Source organism: Gopherus flavomarginatus, chromosome 3, assembly GCF_025201925.1.
Source record: "Gopherus flavomarginatus isolate rGopFla2 chromosome 3, rGopFla2.mat.asm, whole genome shotgun sequence".
Lineage (NCBI taxonomy): Eukaryota > Metazoa > Chordata > Testudines > Testudinidae > Gopherus > Gopherus flavomarginatus.
Window position 1 is genome coordinate 157,934,914 of NC_066619.1, and position 12,480 is coordinate 157,947,393.

The following is a 12,480-nucleotide window of genomic DNA, read 5'->3' on the forward strand; positions in this document are numbered from 1 at the left end:
AAAATATTAGAATTGGGAATGAAGAAGTGATGAAGCTGAAAAAAATTGCGAACTTTCACCCAAATTAAAACTGAACATCTTTACTAAAATTTGGAAAACTTGGGTTAACAAAAAAAAACCCCACACATTTGTTGTTGCTAGGATGAAGGATGGTTTTGTGATTAAGGCCCTGGACTGAGATATGGGTTCATTTCCTGGCTTGGCAACACAGACTTCCTCTGTGACCTTGGGCCAGTCACTGAACCTCTGACTTGGTTCACCACCTGCAAAAGGAGAACAATACTTCTTTTCTTCTATCTTGTCTCATCTACTTAGATTTGCAAACTCTTCAAGGAAGAGAGACTTGCTGCTGCTAGGTGTCGGTAGAACATATAGCATAATGGGATCTCAAGCTTGATAAATATTAGTAACAGCTTTCATGCGAGTGCAATGCCAGAAGCAGGAAAACACATGAACAAAACTAGCAATTCCCACAGTACCCCAGCTCTAATTTGGCAAACCCAAAAGATTCAGATAAAGCTTCCACAGTGTTGCACAGGGCTGGCCAGAAAAAAAGAATTCCCTTTTGCAAAATAATAATAATTGGAGTTTTAAAAGTTTGGTTTTGTTCTACCATGGAACAAAACAAACCTCTGAAAATTTTTCACACAAAGCATGAGAGAGACACACACTCATACAGTACCACCCCCACTTTCCCCAGAACAGGCAACAGCCCAGTGGTTATGGAGTTCACCTAGGATATGGGAGACCCACATTCAAGTCCTTATTCCAAATCGGTAGAGCAGGGATCTGAAACTGGGTCTCCCACATCCCTGGTGCCTTAACTACTGAGGTGCTGGCTAATTAGGTGTAGGGTATCAGACTCTCTCTCAATTCAATCCTGAGAAACCTTCCTGATGAAAGTTTCATCAAAACAGATGTTTCCTTGAAAAGTTTCAGTTTCAATGAATCAGCTTTTCCTGACAATATAAATGTATTGTCAAAAAATTCCCAGCCAGCTCTACTACTGAGTGAGTCTGAGCCAACCCTCAACAACAGAAAAGAATTAGCTTTTCACTGGCAATCGTAGGGGACAGGGTCTGTTTTCTTTGCTCTTCTAAGAGACCAGTTCTGCACATCATATCTACAAAATAAAGTCAGCCTGTGTCAGCGTCGAGGGAGTCACTTCAGAATTCAGTGCTAACCTGATTACAGATGGAAGGCACACTACAGTACTAGCACACTTGATTTTTGCTCATACTGCACTACTTCAGCCAAAAGACAGTAAGATTGAACACAGGGAAGACCACAGAACCTTTACCTTCCTATGCGGGAAGCAGATCTGCAGTTATGCCTTCCTAAAAAATTCAGGACTCAGGCCACAATCTCCTTTCAGAGCTTTGCTTCCCAACATGCTGAAAAATAGGCTTTCGATAAGAGATAGGCTGCTACAAACTTTGGGGCTGGTAAAAGCAAAGGAGTACAAATCTGTAGTAAAGAACATTAACATTATCTTTTCCAGCTGGGGAATGATGTGGACAAGTTAAAATGAGCTTTAACTGTGACATGAAGGAAGGAAGGAAGGAAGGATTAGAAATTTGACCACAAAGTCTGCCCTTATCTTATTTTTTTGGTCTGTATTTGTGACAAGTGCAAACATTTTATACAAGGTTGAAGTGAAACCAAAAACAATAGTTTACCAGCCATAGAGAGCAACTTCTCAAAATTTGAGATGAAAGATTACCTGAGGAGAGCAAGCTTGAAATCCAATAGGTCATGCTACTTTCAGATGAAACTTAAAAGATCAAAGAATTGGAAGGAACCTCGAGAGGTCATCTAGTCCAGTCCCCTGCACTCAAGACAGGACTAAGTATTATCTAGACCATCCCTGACAGCTATTTGTTCAACCTGCTCTAAAAATCCCCAATGATGGAGATTCCACAACTTCCCTTGGCAATTTATTCCAGTGCTTAACCACTGTGACCAGGGCCGGTGCAAGGATGTTTCACACCCTACGTGAAACTTCCATCCTGCGCGCCCTCCCACAAGACCCCCCCCCCCCCGCGGCAGCTCCCTCACTCTGCCTTGAGGCGCCCCCTTTGTGGCAGCTCCACCCTGAGGCACCCCCCCTACCCCAGCTCACCCCTGCTCCGCACACGAGCGCCCTGAACACGCCGTTGCTGCTTCACCTCTGCCGCCTCCCAGGCTGGCGGCACCTAAGCTGATTGGCGCCGCCAGCCTGGGAGGCAGGAGAAGTGAAGCAGCTCACCCCTGCCCCCAGCATGCTCAGGGACGAGGTGGGGCAGGGTTGAGCTGGGATGGGGAGTTCCTCTGCGTGCAGCCCCCTCCTTACTTGCTGCAGGCGGCCCTCCCCGCGCTTCCCTGCCCCAGCTCCTTCCGCCTAAATGCCGGTGGCGACTGGGGCTGCCAAAGATCCAGCCGCTGCGGTCGCTGCTGAAGAAAATGGCACCCCCCAAATCCCAGCACCCTGAGCAACCGCCTAGGTTGCCTAAATGGTTGCACCGGCCCTGACTGTGACAGTTCAGAAATGTTTCCTAATGTCCAAGCTAAACTGCCCTTGCTGCAATTTAAGCCCATTGCTTCTTGTCCTATCCTCAGAGGGTGCGGAGAACATTTTTTCTCCCTCCTCCTTATAACCACCTTTTATGTACTTGAAAACTGTTATCATGTCCCCTCTCAGTCTTCTCTTTTCCATACTAAACAAATTCAATTTTTTCAAGCTTCTCTCATCGGTCATGTTTTCTAAACCTTTAATCATTTTTGTTGCTCTTCTCTGGACTTCCTCCAATTTGTCCACATCTTTCCTGAAATGTGGGCCCAGAACTGGACACAATACTCCAGTTGAGGCCTAATCAGCTCGGAGTAGAGTGGAAGAATTACTGCTCGAGTCTTGCTTGCAATACTCTTGTTAATACATTCCAGAATGATGTTTGCTTTTTTTGCATCAGTGTTACACTGTTGACTCGTATTTAGCTTATGATCCACTATGACCCCCAGATCCTTTCCACAGTACTCCTGTCTGGGCAGTCATTTCCCATTTTGTATGTGTGCAACTGATTGATCCTTCCTAAATGGAGTACTTTGCATTTGTCCTTATTGAATTTCATCCTATTTACTTCAGACCGTTTCTCCAGTTTGTCCAGATCATTTTGAATTTTAATCCTATCCTCCAAAGTACTTGCAACCCCTCCCCACTTGGTATCACCTGCAAACTTTAAAAGTGTACTCTCTATGCCATTATCTAAATCACTGATGAAGATAGTGAACAGAACTGGACCCAGAACCGGTCCCTGCAGGACACCATTTGTTATGCCCTTCCAGCGTGACTGTGAACCACTGATAACTATTCTCTGGGAATGATTTTCCAACCAGTTATGCACCCATCTTATAGTAGCTCCATCTAGGTTGTATTTCCCTAGTTTGTTTATGAGAAGATCACGCGAGACAGTATCAAAAGCCTTACTAAAGTCAAGATATACCACATCTACTGCTTTCCCCCTATCCACAAGACTTGTTACTCTGTCAAAGAAAGCTATCAGGTTGGTTTGACACGATTTTACTTATCACCTCATTGTCTTCTAGGTGTTTGCAAACGGATTTCTTCATTACTTGCTCCATTATCTTTCCGGGTACAGAAGTTAAGCTGACTGGTCTGTAATTCCCCAGACTGACTCACACCGCCAACTGGTAGTCATGCCTATTACATGCAGTCATTAAAGATCTCTTTGAATATATATCTATTTAAGAAGAGTAGAGGTTTACCCCCTATCCCTCATCATATATATATAGACCTGTGAAGTGTTTGGGACCTGATCCAGTGACCACTGAAGTCAACAGAAAGACTCCCACCGATTTCAACTGATGCTAGCTAGATGAGGCCTTTGGAGCCCTTTGAAACAAAAGCTATGTTACCAGAGCTCAACATCATTCTGTGGCAGAAAACATACATTCCAACCTCCCCGTAGTATATTCTCTATGCATTTGGCAAGGGGGTTTCATTTATTATGAGTTGTGCTGCAACCTAGAATGAACACAAAGAGAAGAGGAAAATCTCCTCAGTTTCAGTTTTGTTGTTGTGTTCCTGTTAAGCAACATCTCACAGGGCTTGAGGAAGCAGCACTTACTGATTCTACCTAGGAGTGCTGTTAAACACACAAACTAAGCAAACTGCAAGGAGTGACTGTTTTCTCTGAAAGCTTGAAGTTACAGCAATCATAGGCGTTACAGATGATAATAATGGGTACTAAATTCTCAGCCAGAAATGTGATTTGATGGATGAAAAATGACTTTAAAGAGACACGAAGAAATATCCAAGGTTTCTTCTTCTGTATTATGCTACTGAGATATATTTAATAATATTCCTTCGAAAATATATTTTCTAAGGGCACCAAATTGTAAATGGTGGCACTGTGCATTCATAGTAAAAGATCACAGTGCAATCATTGCCAAAGCCTGAAGGGGGTCAGAGATGAGAATTCCCTTGTCTGTACTTAAAGATTAGCACAATAAAATTGTCTGTAACCTGGAAACACTCATATTGTGTGGTAGTATCAGGGCTTGAACTCTCTGTAGGTAGTAGCTGCTAGACATGATCATGCACACACACACGCCTAAACATTCCATCCAGTAGATGGCATAGGTTTTCATAATTGTTAATATTGCGGCAGGACAGACAAACATGATGTAAAACTTAGAAACTCAGCCATTGGTTAATTTAAATAAAATTTGTATAGGACTTGGGAATTGTATGTGATCCTGCACAACTTATATGTACAATTCATGACAGATTACTTACAGAAAATAATAGGCTGAAAGGGGGAAAAGAATTTCTTAGGTTAGTGCTGAACAGATCAAGACTTCTATTTTGATATAAACCCATTTTTCCTCTGGAGCACAGGAGAGGACTCTTTCTTCATTCTTGGCGTAAACAGGGAATGGTTTAAAATCTAAAGGGGTTAGATCGGGGTTGGCAACCTTTCAGAAGTGGTGTGCCGAGTCTTCATTTGTTCACTCTAATTTAAGGTTCTGCGTGCCAGTAATACATTTTAACGTTTTTAGAAGGTCTCTTTCTATAAGTCTATAATATATAACTAAACTATTGTTGTATGTAAAGTAAATAAGGTTTTTAAAATATTTAAGAAGCTTCATTTAAAATTAAATTAAAATGCAGAGCCCCCTGGACTGGTGGCCAGGACCCAGGCAGCGTGAGTGCCACTGAAAAGCAGCTTGCGTGCCGTCTTTGGCGCCCGTCCATAGGTTTCTTACCCTGCGTTAGACGTACATTCACCTATAGCTATCAGAACTGTGATGCAGTAATAAAGTAGCTCCTTGATTAAAAAAGATGCCCTGAATAAACAGGGTCATTGGAATGTCTTCCATTTCTTTTAGAAAAGTCCATACATTGCTACGTTGTGTGTAAATATGTCTGTCAGAGCAATGGCCCATAAAAGTGTGACCTAATTTTCTCAGTCTGCCAACCGAATAGGAGAAAAGGAACAAAAAAAGTTTCTGTCCTGTCAATACTGAAATACTGCATTTACACATAACAGACGCAAGCTCAAAAAAATAAAAAATACAGGCACTAATACTTTTTCTGCTCATCCATCCCACTTCCATATACCTCCCCCAGAAGCAGCTGGCAAGGAGGCAGGGAGAACAGAGTTTCCTGAATGGCAAAGAGAAGCACTGTTCTGAAGCAGCACAGTAGCACTGTACTAGCACTGTACAAGCACTTATGTGCAGGCTACATAGGCCACATTAAGGTGTTGGGCTGGAATAATTAAAACGAGGACCAAAAAAAAAAAAAAAAAAATCTAGATTTCAGTACAATCAGCCAGAATGCTACTACAGTGCCAGTAAAGCAGGACATCTGAGCCCTCTGATCAAAACAGTTTGAACATTCCCTCTGTGCTGTTGGTGACTCAAAACACCCCAGTATTGTACTATAGTGGATGAGAACAAGATTGCAGAAACAGCATCAATTCCTGGTGGCCAGAAATGGAATAAATTACAAAAATAACGACATGGTATAAGTTCCACTGTACTATTCTACTTGGAGCTCTGTCCTACGCATGCATGCAAATACTGGACATATCAACTTTATCAAAACAGATATGCCAATAAAAGCTACTGATATTGAAATACAGGAAGTGAATAGAAACAAACAAAGTGAAACATCGCCCAAGAAGAGAAAGCTACAACGAGTTAACTATCAATGAAAGGAAAGAGTATACAGTCTTTCAGTTGTGAACACAGGAAAGGGGATTATTTTTAAATGTTATTGTTTCATGTCAGCAGTCTCCCTTTAATACTGTGTATTTTTGTTTTTGTTTGTTTTTCATTCACAAGTACAGCTGTTCTCCAAGCAGCTTGTTTGTTCATCTTGAAAACCTCTTTAAAACACCAACACTGTACTTCTCGCAAGGGTCAATGAACTTCACTTAGATGCAACTATCTTAAAAGAGAACCAATCAAAGATGAAGGGTTCATACCACGGAGATTTGGCCAGCTGTTGAAGCAGATCAGTGGCATAGTTATTCTAGAGGTAACTATATATCATGAGCCTCCAAAGATCCTGGAGTTCAGCCTGCTGCCCATTCTGTAGTGATTTGCAGGATGAATTTACTTGAAAAGCATGCAGAGAGTGGCCTCAGCCTGGCTTACGCATGCAATGAAATACTGTCTTTTCTGAACAGCAAACTGCATGGGAAGTAATAGCCGATTTTTGAGGTCATTATTTATGATCAGGCAGCTGGACTGGAAGAGAGATTTCGGGTGACAATTGGTTTTGAGATGAGTAAAAGGTAGGGGCTTTTTGGTAGCTCAAAATGTATTTTCCTTCCATAAAATTTCTCATATGAATTTTCTTCCTAATAGCTCTACCTTACAATCAACTTAAGGTGCATGCTGATAAACACCTCCCTAGTCTGGGTTATTTTTATCCAAATAAACAACAAGTATATTTTTGCCCTAAAACAACTTATCTGACTCAAAACATTCAGAATTCTGCTGGAATTGCTGGGCCCAATCAGGGGAGGATTTGCTCAGCATTCCACTAATTGTTCCTGCTGAAGTCAATGACCAACTTCGGCCACAAACACTAACCCTCCCTCACTTCCTATAGGAAGGATGGACTGTTGATTTCTCGCGTTGTGAAGTTTTGTCTGATGTCCTATCTACATACCTTAGAGACAGCCAATATCTGTGGGGTCCAGTAAATTGCTTTTCACCATGACAAAGATATAAGAAGTTTGCCACAGGAGACCATCAGAGTAGTAACAATAACCACAGGGTCATAACAGTAACTAACGTTACTAATACCATGAATATTGACCTGTTTTATGTGACAGAGGTACTAACCTTTGTAACCCTGACCCAAGTCAGTTGACTAGGGCCAGAAAATAAAGTTCAATTTCACCAGCAAACTTTTACCACAGGAGTGGATCTGCATTTGTTTGCAGTCACAGAGACCTTTATAAAAAGCCATATTAAAATGTAGTCAATAGGGAAATAAAAATGAGGTTAGGTTAGGTTAAAGCCTAGTTCTGATTCTGCCACTTACTTCTTGTATAGCCTTGGCCAAGTCATTTAATTTCTCACCTTTCTCATTTTACTGATGGGTGGAAAAATCAGGATAATTATATTTTGCTATTTCACAGGGTTATTACAATTCTTTATACAACAAAATAATTTTACAGAAGGTGCTCTACAAGATTATATTATTAATGCCAGGTACACATTACTAACTTTGAACATCAAGCTCACATGGGAGAAGTCCTTCCATGACCTCACAAAAGCAAGATACTGTTGAATTAGAGAGATCTGGCTCTTTATATTAAAATGCTGGTTCATGCTTTGTCTTCATTTTGTGAAAGCTACAATGAATTTTGTACACCATTTTCGCCTTTATAATCACAACTGACAAGCAGGCTGTAATTTGCAACTACAACCTGTAACAGGATTTAACAACAGCATTTATAAAAGCCACATTGAACTTGTCCTAACTAGGATTTAATGAGCAAACTTCTCCCTTCCACTTAGCTGATGCAGGAAAGTGCTAAGTGCTGGTTTGAGAAATTGCCTTCTTATTTCACCAGAAGTAAGGCAAAAGTTTAACAATCCTCCTCTTCCCCCTCTGCCCTTTTGGCAGACCTTAAATATTCATGACTGATAGAGACTATTACTGTAGCTTAAGGCAAGAATGAGGAAATTGCTCATGAACAAAACAAACAATATAGCATAGTACAAATTAGTATCTCCTCTAAGGGCTTATTTACATCCAACAGTTGTACCACTTTTACTATTCGGTACTGATGTAGTTAAAGCAATACAACCCTTCCTAGTGCGGATGCAGTTATTTATACTGGTATAAAAGTGCTTATACTAGTTTGGCTTATTCCCATATGAGAAACAGAATAAGTTACACTGCTATAACTGCATCCACAGTAAGGGATGTATTAGTATAACTATTTCAGGTTTGGGGGTATTTTTTAAATCATGCCCATAATTCTATCAATACAAAAACTGTGTTTAGACCAAAAGGTAAGCAAAGATTGTTCAGATTCACCTGTGGGGAAAGCAAGTACAACTCCATCAGGATCTATAGTAATGATACTTCTTTATACCAGGGCTGAATTTTCTTCCAGTGATTTTTAGACAGTGTCTAGTCTAGGGAAAAAGGGGGCTTCTCCCTACCCCCACTAGTTAGCTCTAATCAGCTACTTTAATTCAACTGAAAACCTCACTTAACACCAATGTGGACACAGTTCAAGCTAGCTCAAATGAAAAAAAAAAGTACCTTTTTCTTAGTCTTGACAAGGCTCTATTTGAAGAGAAACACATACACACTGTCAGACTTCATGTGTTGGTTTATTTCAGCTGCTAGTAACTGGTAGCAGTTCCCATGCTCAACAGAAGGTGGATCCTGGCTCTCTGTTTAACAGGACAATGAGACTTTGATCCAGTGATTCACATTCACACCAAAAAAGTCGATACAGACTAACAGGGCTACCACTCTGAAACCATTCATAAAATATGGTATTTAACAAACACATATAGACTCTGATGATGAAAACATCATCATCAATGCTGGCTACTGGTCTATGAATACTTAAAAATAAGGAACAGCCTAATACAGGGTGTACAGTAAGTGCTGCTTCCTCAAGCCCTGATGAAAGCACTCGACCTTTGGCCTCATGCTTTGCTACATACTGAAGGCATGTGATGATCTCACAACAAAACTACATGCTTTGGAATGTGTTCTCCCATTTGGAAAACAGATTATTAATTAACAAAAATGGGAAGGATAAGTATACCTGAGTCATGCAGTTGTTCCAGAACTTCACAGGAAACCTTAGCTGGATTGCTCCCTTAATTGTGCCCATTTTCTAAGTACATATATAGTCACACTGAGGCACCTTACTGCAGTGATTTAATTTCTTTAATACTCCTCCTCCCCCTCCTCACAGCAGCAATAATAAAGGAGAACTTAACAATGCCTTTTGGCCAGAGCTGGATTATTTCTCTTCTGCTCATAATGTCCCCATTGTGACTATAAAATTTGTTAGGGAACTTTTGTTTGCAAGTTTGCTTTCCAGCACAGGACCAGAAGATGATCGAGAATTTCGTTGCACACTCACACCAAATGACAACAAGCATTTTCTAGTGTTTAAAAAGACTACTCCAAGTGACAGGAGCACCCAAGTTTCGTTTCAGCAGAACTTATTTAAATGCAGATAGCTACAGTAACTCCTCACTTAATGTTGTAGTTATGTTCCTGAAAAATGCAACTTTAAGTGAAACAATGTTAAGTGATTCCAATTTCCCCATAAGAATTAATGTAAATGGGAGTTAGGTTCCAGGGCAGCTTCCCCTACTCTGCAAGCACCAGAGGCAGGGGGTTCAACCTTCAGCCCACCCACTTCTCTCCTTCCCCCAAGCCTCTACCCTTGACTTGCCTCTTCTCTCCCCCACCTCCTCCCCTTTACTTTGCTCCCTGTGTTCTGGCTCCTCTCCCCTCCCTTCTAAAGGCCTGCAAGCAGTCCTTGCTCCTCCCCTCTCCTCCAAAACACTGCATGCCGGCTGAGTGCCAGGGTGGGGGGGGAAGGCACTGATGCTGCCAGCTGTGGAGAAAGCAGGCAGCCAAACATGAGTGGAGCATTGCACAACTTTAAATGAGTATGCTTCCTAACTGATCAGCAACGTAACAAGTAACAACAAAACAACGACTAAGTGAGGAGTTAGTGTACTTCCCCACTCTGACGTTACAGAATTTCCTCTAGATTGCATGGCTGAACATTAATATAATAAATGGAGTGAAGGAGCAGTGAGGGGAGGGAAATAGTGCTGAACCAAAGGCATAGCTGGAGTTCAGTTAAGAACACAGTGTAAAAATGTAAAGCCCTTTCTATAAAAGAAATAATATATTTTATCTCAGCTGAAAGGTCATTAGGCTTTTCTAGACAGTACACTTTAAGATGAGTTCTCTGAACCACTAATTTGCTGTGGTTGTGCTTTCGTGCTTGTCCTCCCAAGTGGGAGGGAAGGAGCTACCGTTACTGTAAATCAGGGGTTCTCAAACTGGGGGTCAGGACCTCATGGGGGTCATGAGGTTAATACATGGGGGGTCACAAGCCGTCAGCCTCCACCCCAAACCCTGCTTTGCCTCCAGCATTTATAATAGCGTTAAATAAATTAAAAAGTGTTTTTAATTTATGGAGGGGTTGCACTGAGAGGCTTGCTATGTGAAAGTTTGATAGCCATTGCATAAATAAATCTACAGAAGGGAGAACAGTAATAGAGAATAACATGGCCAATGTAAAGATGTGCAAGAGTGAAACTGATTCCTACGGGCTGTTCCATTCCTGAACCATTTGATAAAATACTTGTAATGTTTTCTTGCTCTGCACTCACACTAACTAGGAGTCAGACTGAGTCAAGCACTGGCTGGAACATTGTTTTGGTTTCTCAGAACATGCAGAATTTAAGCTTAGGTATAAAAGACAAGTCTCTAAGCTTCCTAGTAGTGAACAAAACCTTTAGAGCATGAACCAATGCAGTCCTGTCTTAGCACATGTGTACCCACACACAGAGAAGTATCTGTTACCTCTCCTGTTCTACTTCTCAATGGAGTGAAAAGTGACACCTATTGTCCTATTTTCAGAAGTGCCGAGCAGACACGATGCCAGCAGAAGTCAATGGGAACTGCAAGTGCTCAGCACCTTTGGAATAAAACACCCTTAATGATTACTTAAACATTACCTACCTATTTCACTACTGATCATTTTAAACAGAAACACCTAGGATTGCGGAGAGTACCAGTCCTACACCAAACCGTTTTAAAAGTTTGACTTTGTTACAGTTTATCACAGATTTAATTTGCATATTAAAATATCTAGTTATGCAAAGATAAACATCAAAAGTCCCATCTATCCTGTAGCTACCACCATACTGGGAGTTAGAACATTAGATGCTGGCAGTGCTGTGGCATAGTTTGGCAACATGGTTAACATATGGGTTGTACTATCTTCACTGCAAAACTAAGCCACATTTTAAAAATGCGGTACACATATTTTAGCCATCCCGTCTCCCCGCCATCATCATCAAAAGTTACAACGTAGGCCAGATTTAACCCACTTACATGAAACTGCCTCTTTCAGTAAGGTCCTTTCTTTATTTTACAATGACATCGCCCTGTAAGGGCCACAGTCACAGGTGCAAATGTTGACTAAATTCTCAGTGGAGTAACCAGAACATGGAAAGCCAGCCACTACCAAAACAAGCTGGGGGCAGAGGTGCACTGTGGCAGTCTGACACCATATGCCTGGAATTCATATAACTGCTTCCGGAAAGCTCAGTGGAAAGGGACTGGTAAAGCATGAAACTACACAGACATTTATCATACCCAAAAAAGGCAACTGACAGGGAGCTAGAAACAAGATGTGCTAATAGCTAATCGATGATCCCTGATAAACCAGCACTCCCTTCCATCGGTCACCAAGGGTTAAAAACCCACAACTGATTGTTTCAGTCATACTTATTTAGGAAGACATCCCCGTCACCTCAACCATTAGTCATAGTGCCAATGGAGAGAACGCAGTATCAAAGTCCAAAATAGTTCAGAGGCAGAAATAAGGGTTAGATCTTTCTTATGTGCATTAGGTATTAGTAAAGGTTTCCCAGCATGGGTTACTGGCCACTTGGATGTCCTATAAATTGCCCAACACACTTAGCCTGTTTATCTTACGCCAAGACCTCTCTGCAGATTTTCCCGGGAGTCTCTGGAAGTGAGGTTTCTGCAGCACAAGTCTGCACACTAGCTATACTGCCTTTAAAATGACACAGATTTAGTTACAACTGGACTTTTGAAACACAGCTCAGGTGAAATGAAACTACTGATGACACGTTTATATTATAATCCCCTTCCATATTATTGAGAAAAGTGTTCTCTCTTTTAAGCAAGATACATATTCAACCCACTCG

At 41.3% G+C, this 12,480-nt stretch overlaps 1 protein-coding gene across 2 annotated transcripts in view; it reads right to left on the minus strand.

The window, feature by feature from the left end:
* Positions 1-12,480, minus strand: part of RASGEF1B (RasGEF domain family member 1B) — a 365,408-nt gene that overhangs the window by 25,970 nt on the left and 326,958 nt on the right. The window lies entirely within an intron of this gene.